The 5960-nt window shown below is 35.1% G+C and overlaps 1 long non-coding RNA gene across 8 annotated transcripts; it reads right to left on the minus strand.

The window, feature by feature from the left end:
- Positions 1-1548: 1548 nt before the first annotated feature.
- Positions 1549-5549, minus strand: LOC117162892 (uncharacterized). 8 transcript variants are annotated; one of them, XR_013059052.1, is made up of 6 exons: positions 3454-3546; positions 3228-3382; positions 3025-3115; positions 2285-2374; positions 1965-2054; positions 1549-1865 (listed from the first exon to the last, which is right to left on the minus strand). It is a non-coding gene; the product is annotated as an uncharacterized LOC117162892 (long non-coding RNA). The 8 variants fall into 8 exon arrangements; XR_013059051.1 differs by having other exon boundaries at positions 3228-3468; XR_013059056.1 differs by lacking the exons at positions 3025-3115; positions 3228-3382; positions 3454-3546 and adding an exon at positions 5531-5549.
- Positions 5550-5960: the final 411 nt, after the last annotated feature.

Raw genomic sequence — 5960 nt, forward strand, 5'->3', positions numbered from 1 at the left:
CTTGCGTCTTGGCGTAAAATAAAAACTAAAATGAAGAAAGGGAAGAAAATAGTAATTGGATACATGGAAGTCATGAAGCCAATATTACAAAGTTTAGTAGCTTGCAAGGGAAACGAATATATAAACCCAAACGATTCCCCAAATACTCCAACTGCACGAATAGTCTCCCCAGATTTAAAAACTAAAACATATTTACTTTTAGACTCCGGATCAGAAATCAATATCATCAAGAAACCTGCCTTACCCGATTCAGCAACCATCAACGAGCAAGAATCAATTGAATTTCGAGGAATTTCGGCAAAGAATCTGGTCACCCTAGGGCAGACAATAATACAGGTTGCGGGCCATTCAGTTACTTTTCATGTACTTGATGAATCATTGCTGATCGATCAAAACGGAATCTTAGGATCCGAATTTTTGCAGGATGCAAAGCTCGTCTGCATTACGAGCAAAAACATATTAAATGGGGAAGTATTTACATCCCGTTCGATACAATAATTGTGCTGAAACGAAGTTCGGTACCACGTACAATAAATATTGCAAATCCGGAGGCAAACGAGGGATTTATTCCCAAAATTGAACAGATTAAGGGAGTCTATTTCGGAAACGCGGTTGTGAGAAACCATAAGAGACGGGGTTATCTAAAAGTAATTAATACCACATTGAGGGATTACGAATTTACCATACCTACAATGGTAATTAAAGAATTTATAATTCCCACTTCGCTCTCTCATACTACGTGCAACAATATTTCAGTATCTAAAGAAACAAGGTTCGACAAAATAATGGAATTGTTGCGACTGGAACATTTAAACATAGAAGAAAGAAGAAACGTTGAAGCACTAATACAGAAAAATCAAGACAGATTTCATCTTCCAGGCGAGACGCTGGAGGGAACAGATATATTGAAAAACGCACCAACACGTTCCAACGATTGATGAATTCGATATTATCAGGATTACAAGGAATATCAATCACACCGACCATTATAGTAAAGCAACTACCAACAGTCACTACATCCGCTCCGAACGAGCTCAGGGATGCGATCAGTCAAATTTCCTTCGGAAATTTGAACCCCGAGAGGGGGGGTGTCACGTCCCGCGCTACGCACGTGCCGTACCGAAAAACGGAAAAACGCAATATACAAATAACGCGAGCGACGATTCGAATATCCAAAACGAACACACGATACAACGAAAATGGAAATTGTTTAAATAAAAGTTTAATTAAATGTAGTCATATATAGAGAATTAGTATACGAGGGCAAATAAGAGATAATAAAGTTAAAATAGGTACTCTAACGAAATAGTAAATATAAAGAGTACAACATAACCTATAATTTCATAATTCGACTAAGGATAAACTATGAAGAACCAATTAACCAAAAGTGACTCGCAAATTAATTAATAAATCACGACATAATACTATATTCAATCAGGATAACCTACAATTCGACAATTTAATCAAATCTCGTAATAACTTTATGAATAATTCAAAGGAAAGGAAAAAGGAATGGAACGATAGGAATACACACCTTTATAACAAACAGGAAATATCAAGCAATTTAATATACAGCAAATATGGACATACAAAACCACAATAAACAAAATATATCTTATATACAACTAGATATAAAATATATAAAACACCTAGGCATATTAACACACTTCAATAAACCAGGCACTATTGTCAGAATCTACACACGAAACGTCAAGATTAAAGTAAAAGGGATTCAACGAACAATACACTCGAACAAGTTAAAACTAACACAATCGAAACAGACCACAAGAACGATTTCAAGAGACAACGGAGTGCGGTAGTATATGGAACAACACTGCTTGTCGAATACTGCAGATAGTGGTAACCTAAAGGGAAAAAGGAAAATTACTATGCGTGCTCTATTACTTAAATATAAAATGTGTAATTCAATAAAATAATTACAAAACAGTGGAAGTGGAAAATACCTCGTGAACAATTACTCATCGTAGAAGGAAGTGTATGTGCGAAGACAGGTTATGTGTCCATATCCGTAGAACATAATCTACGACAGCCAGCTGAAACAAATGTAGGAATTAACTTTAATTGTTCCGATACAAAACATAATACTACTAAATGTTTATAACAATATTGTGCCTGAAGCAAAGGAAGTGTGACACTGCTTATCGAATCATGCAGATAGTACAAACCTAAAAGGAAAAAGAAAATTATTATGTGCGTTCTAACCATTAATTATAAAATGTGTCATTCAATAAAATAATTACGAAACAGTGGAAGTGGAAAGTACCTCGTGAACAATTACTCATCGTAGAAGGAAGTGTATATGCGAAGTCAGGTTATGTGTCCATATCCATAGAACACAAGGTATGACAGCCAACTGAAACAAATGGAAGAATTAACTTCAATTGTTTCAATACAAAACATAATATTACTAAATGTTTATAACAATATTGTGCCTAACTCAAAGGAAGTGTGACAGTGCTTATCGAATCATGCAGATAGTAGAAACGTAAAAGAAAAAGGAATATTATTATGTTCTAACCATCATTTAAATACACAATATGTTAATTCAATAAAATAATTAAAAGCAGTGAAAGTTAAAAGTACCTAGTGCACAATTAATCATAGTAGAAGAAAACGTACATGCAGGAATTTCGCAGAAACAAACTGTTGACCCACTCCGTAGAACATAGTATACGACTGTCAGCAGAAACGAATAAATAAACTAACTTCAATTGCCTTAATATATATGGAAGAAAATAATACTATTAAAAATTTACAATTATATTTCAATTAAACTAAACGAAGCACAACAATCAATAATTGATGCTCGACAACAAACTTACAGTTCGCTAATGGAAAATAAAACCGAAAAAATCAAGAAAGTTAATGACATTATAACGAAATAACTCAGCGTTGACACAGCGGTCTTTAATAAGAAGAAATAAAATCAGTTAATAAGTGCAGGAAGAGTTAAGAAATAACTAAGATAGGTTAGGTGAGTGACAACGATAATTTACTACTCACATCGAAGAAGTTTATACAAGGGTCAACGCAGTGATGAGAAACCAGCTACCAAATTGGAGTAAATGTGTACGAAGAATCGCAGTCGATACTACTGGAATGACCAAGAAGACGTGAGAAAATTGGAAAGTTAAAAATTAGTGACATTATAACAAACGATTCAACACCGACGGAATGGTCTTAGCAAACAAGAAAAGGTATCTTACAAGTTAACGAGGTTTGTATGCAACCAATCATCCTTAAAGGAAATGTGCATGCAGGAACTCCACGAGAATTGGCTACGGATCCAACTTTGCAAAACATAATATACGACGGTATGAAGATATCGAAGGTAATAAATACCGAGGTAACCAATCATAACCTAAAAAGGGGAAGAATGTTGTAAACCATCTTGGAATAGAAATTGATAATAATAAGAAGCTCGTTACTCACATCGGAAGATATACATTAAAGCCAACGCAGTTACAAGAGGCCTACTGCCAATCTTAAGTGAATACTTATGGAATACTGAACCAGATACTACCGAAACAGTCAAGGCAGCAACAAGAAACTGGAAAACCAAGGAAATATTCCGACATTATAACAAAACAATTCGATGTTAGCGAAGTGGTCTTAGCGACCAAGATAGTGGACGGACTATTTTACTATATAGATATTTACAAAATATAGTGTTTTATATATATGTCGGAGATAAGAGGACACCGGTGCCTTCCCTCTGAAACCTCGGGAAAATCCATAAAAACATTGTAATTAAAATCTACAGTTGTAATTAAACGATTTGCCGTCATTCTACCCAATTGTATTTGTTTGAGACTTGTGACAATGAACTTGGGCTCAAGGCGACAATTAGTCGCCGAACGTAGCCGCGGTTAACGGGACGAACTCTCCATCTAACAAAGGCATTGAGTAACCCTATAGCTCTCCTTAAAAGAAAGATTTGTAGCGACACGTGACAGTAAACATTGCAACGGTTTCTGTCCCGTAGCTCGCCACACGCAGATCCTATTCTCCGGGCAGGATGTTTACCAGATGCCGACGCGTCTCCGCAGTACGTGATCGGCTAGCCCGAGGACCGTTATAAACACTAATATCTAGTTACCTAAAATCCTTCAACAGATACACAGTCTTTGTCCCAGTTACAAGAAGACAGGAGAGACCTATTTTTCAACGAGCGGCGTCTCCCACTAGCAACCTTCCCGCAAGGGCGGCTAGCATCCTTTTCTAACTACCGATATGGAGATTGGCCAATTAGCAGCAACGTCAATTTCCCTTACTTTCCGAACGTAGGATATCCCCGACGAATCCGATGACCTCGTGTCCTTAGACACACCCCGTCATGGTTTTCCTCTGAGGTATCACCGGGACGGAAAGTCATTCTCTCTTGCGGTCTCATCGACAAAAAGATTAACGCCTTACGGTCAGCGAATATTAACACAGAATCCGACTTAGATTTTTGCGAGTGCGTACGACTACCGTCCCGTTGTCCGCGGATTCGTTGTTGAACCTAGGATCATTGTCATTAGTTTCTCGAGTATCTAATTACCACGGTTACTTGTCCGGTTCTATGGTAATCGTACTTGCACTAGCCAATGCTCTATTGCATAACGACGACGTGTAATCCAAACGAAGATTCGCTTCACGCCCCTAACCCTAATTCTAATGTAAACCCGACATATATATATATATATATATATATACTTACAATTCTAGTATAAATAAAAGTAGTCTTGATAAGTGTTAGACATGTAACGAAGAACCAGAAGATACCAAACGCGCACCATGTAACCGTTCCAAGTAAAGGACTCGGCGATGAAGGATTAGAATTGTAGAACCTATAAACAATAAAGATTTTAACTAGCAATGTATAAGATTAGCTCCTCTATTCTGTGTAAAGGCTGCAAATTACACGCACAAGGTAACGACAACCGCATAACAAAGAAACAGAAAATAGCCAATAATATAGGAATAGGTTATGAATTAATCAAAACTGATTAACTGAGTATCAACGACAACCGCGATTAAGATAAAAAATTATTATATTGTACTTAGTTAATATAGCATAATTATATTAATTCTGGCGTGGAGAAATAAGGTTATGTTACGTAATAGAACTGGTAATAACAAACTATGCACATATTACTATCAAATTAATTAAGCGAACACTCTATAAAAATAAACCACTTGTAACACAACAATAAAACAGTGCTATTGATAAATTATAAAATTTAACAATAACACAATCCACATGTTATTATATTAAAATAACACACTATGCACATATTAGTATTAAATTAATTAAGCGAACACTCTATAAAAATAAAAAAATTAACAATAACACAATCCACATGTTATTATATTAAAATAACACATAGTATATATACACATTATAATGATTACACAAACAATACTATTGTCATTTAAAAATTCTAACTGCGCTAAAATAGAGGAAAATAAGCGACGGACGAATAATTATTTCAATATTAAACAAATTAAGGACGCGTCACTACACTTTTACTAGAGACATTCACTAGCGGCCATCTTGGATTGTTACGATAGCTCTTACACGTGCGCATCGGAATACATGTAATAATTACACACATTAAATAAATGCAAAATAATATTATTCCCACTGCAATTGTACGTCAACTATTAAAATAAAGTCACAAATAATTAACGGATAAATAATAGATTTCACATTAATAAAATGTTACTATATACTAGGAACATTCACAGGCGGCCATTTTGTATAATCAACACGTTCATATAGTAATCTTTATGCGTTACAAAATAAATCATATTTTCAGCGAAGGAATAAATATTTAATAAATGATTATAAAATGAAAGATCGTAACGAAGAAAGAATAAATAATGATCAATACAACGTAACGCAAGAATACTGGAAATTGATAGAAACCAGCCGTAAGAAACAAACCATGAAA

The sequence above is a fragment of the Bombus vancouverensis genome, chromosome 8 (assembly GCF_051014615.1).
Source record: "Bombus vancouverensis nearcticus chromosome 8, iyBomVanc1_principal, whole genome shotgun sequence".
Classification (NCBI taxonomy): Eukaryota; Metazoa; Arthropoda; class Insecta; order Hymenoptera; family Apidae; genus Bombus; species Bombus vancouverensis.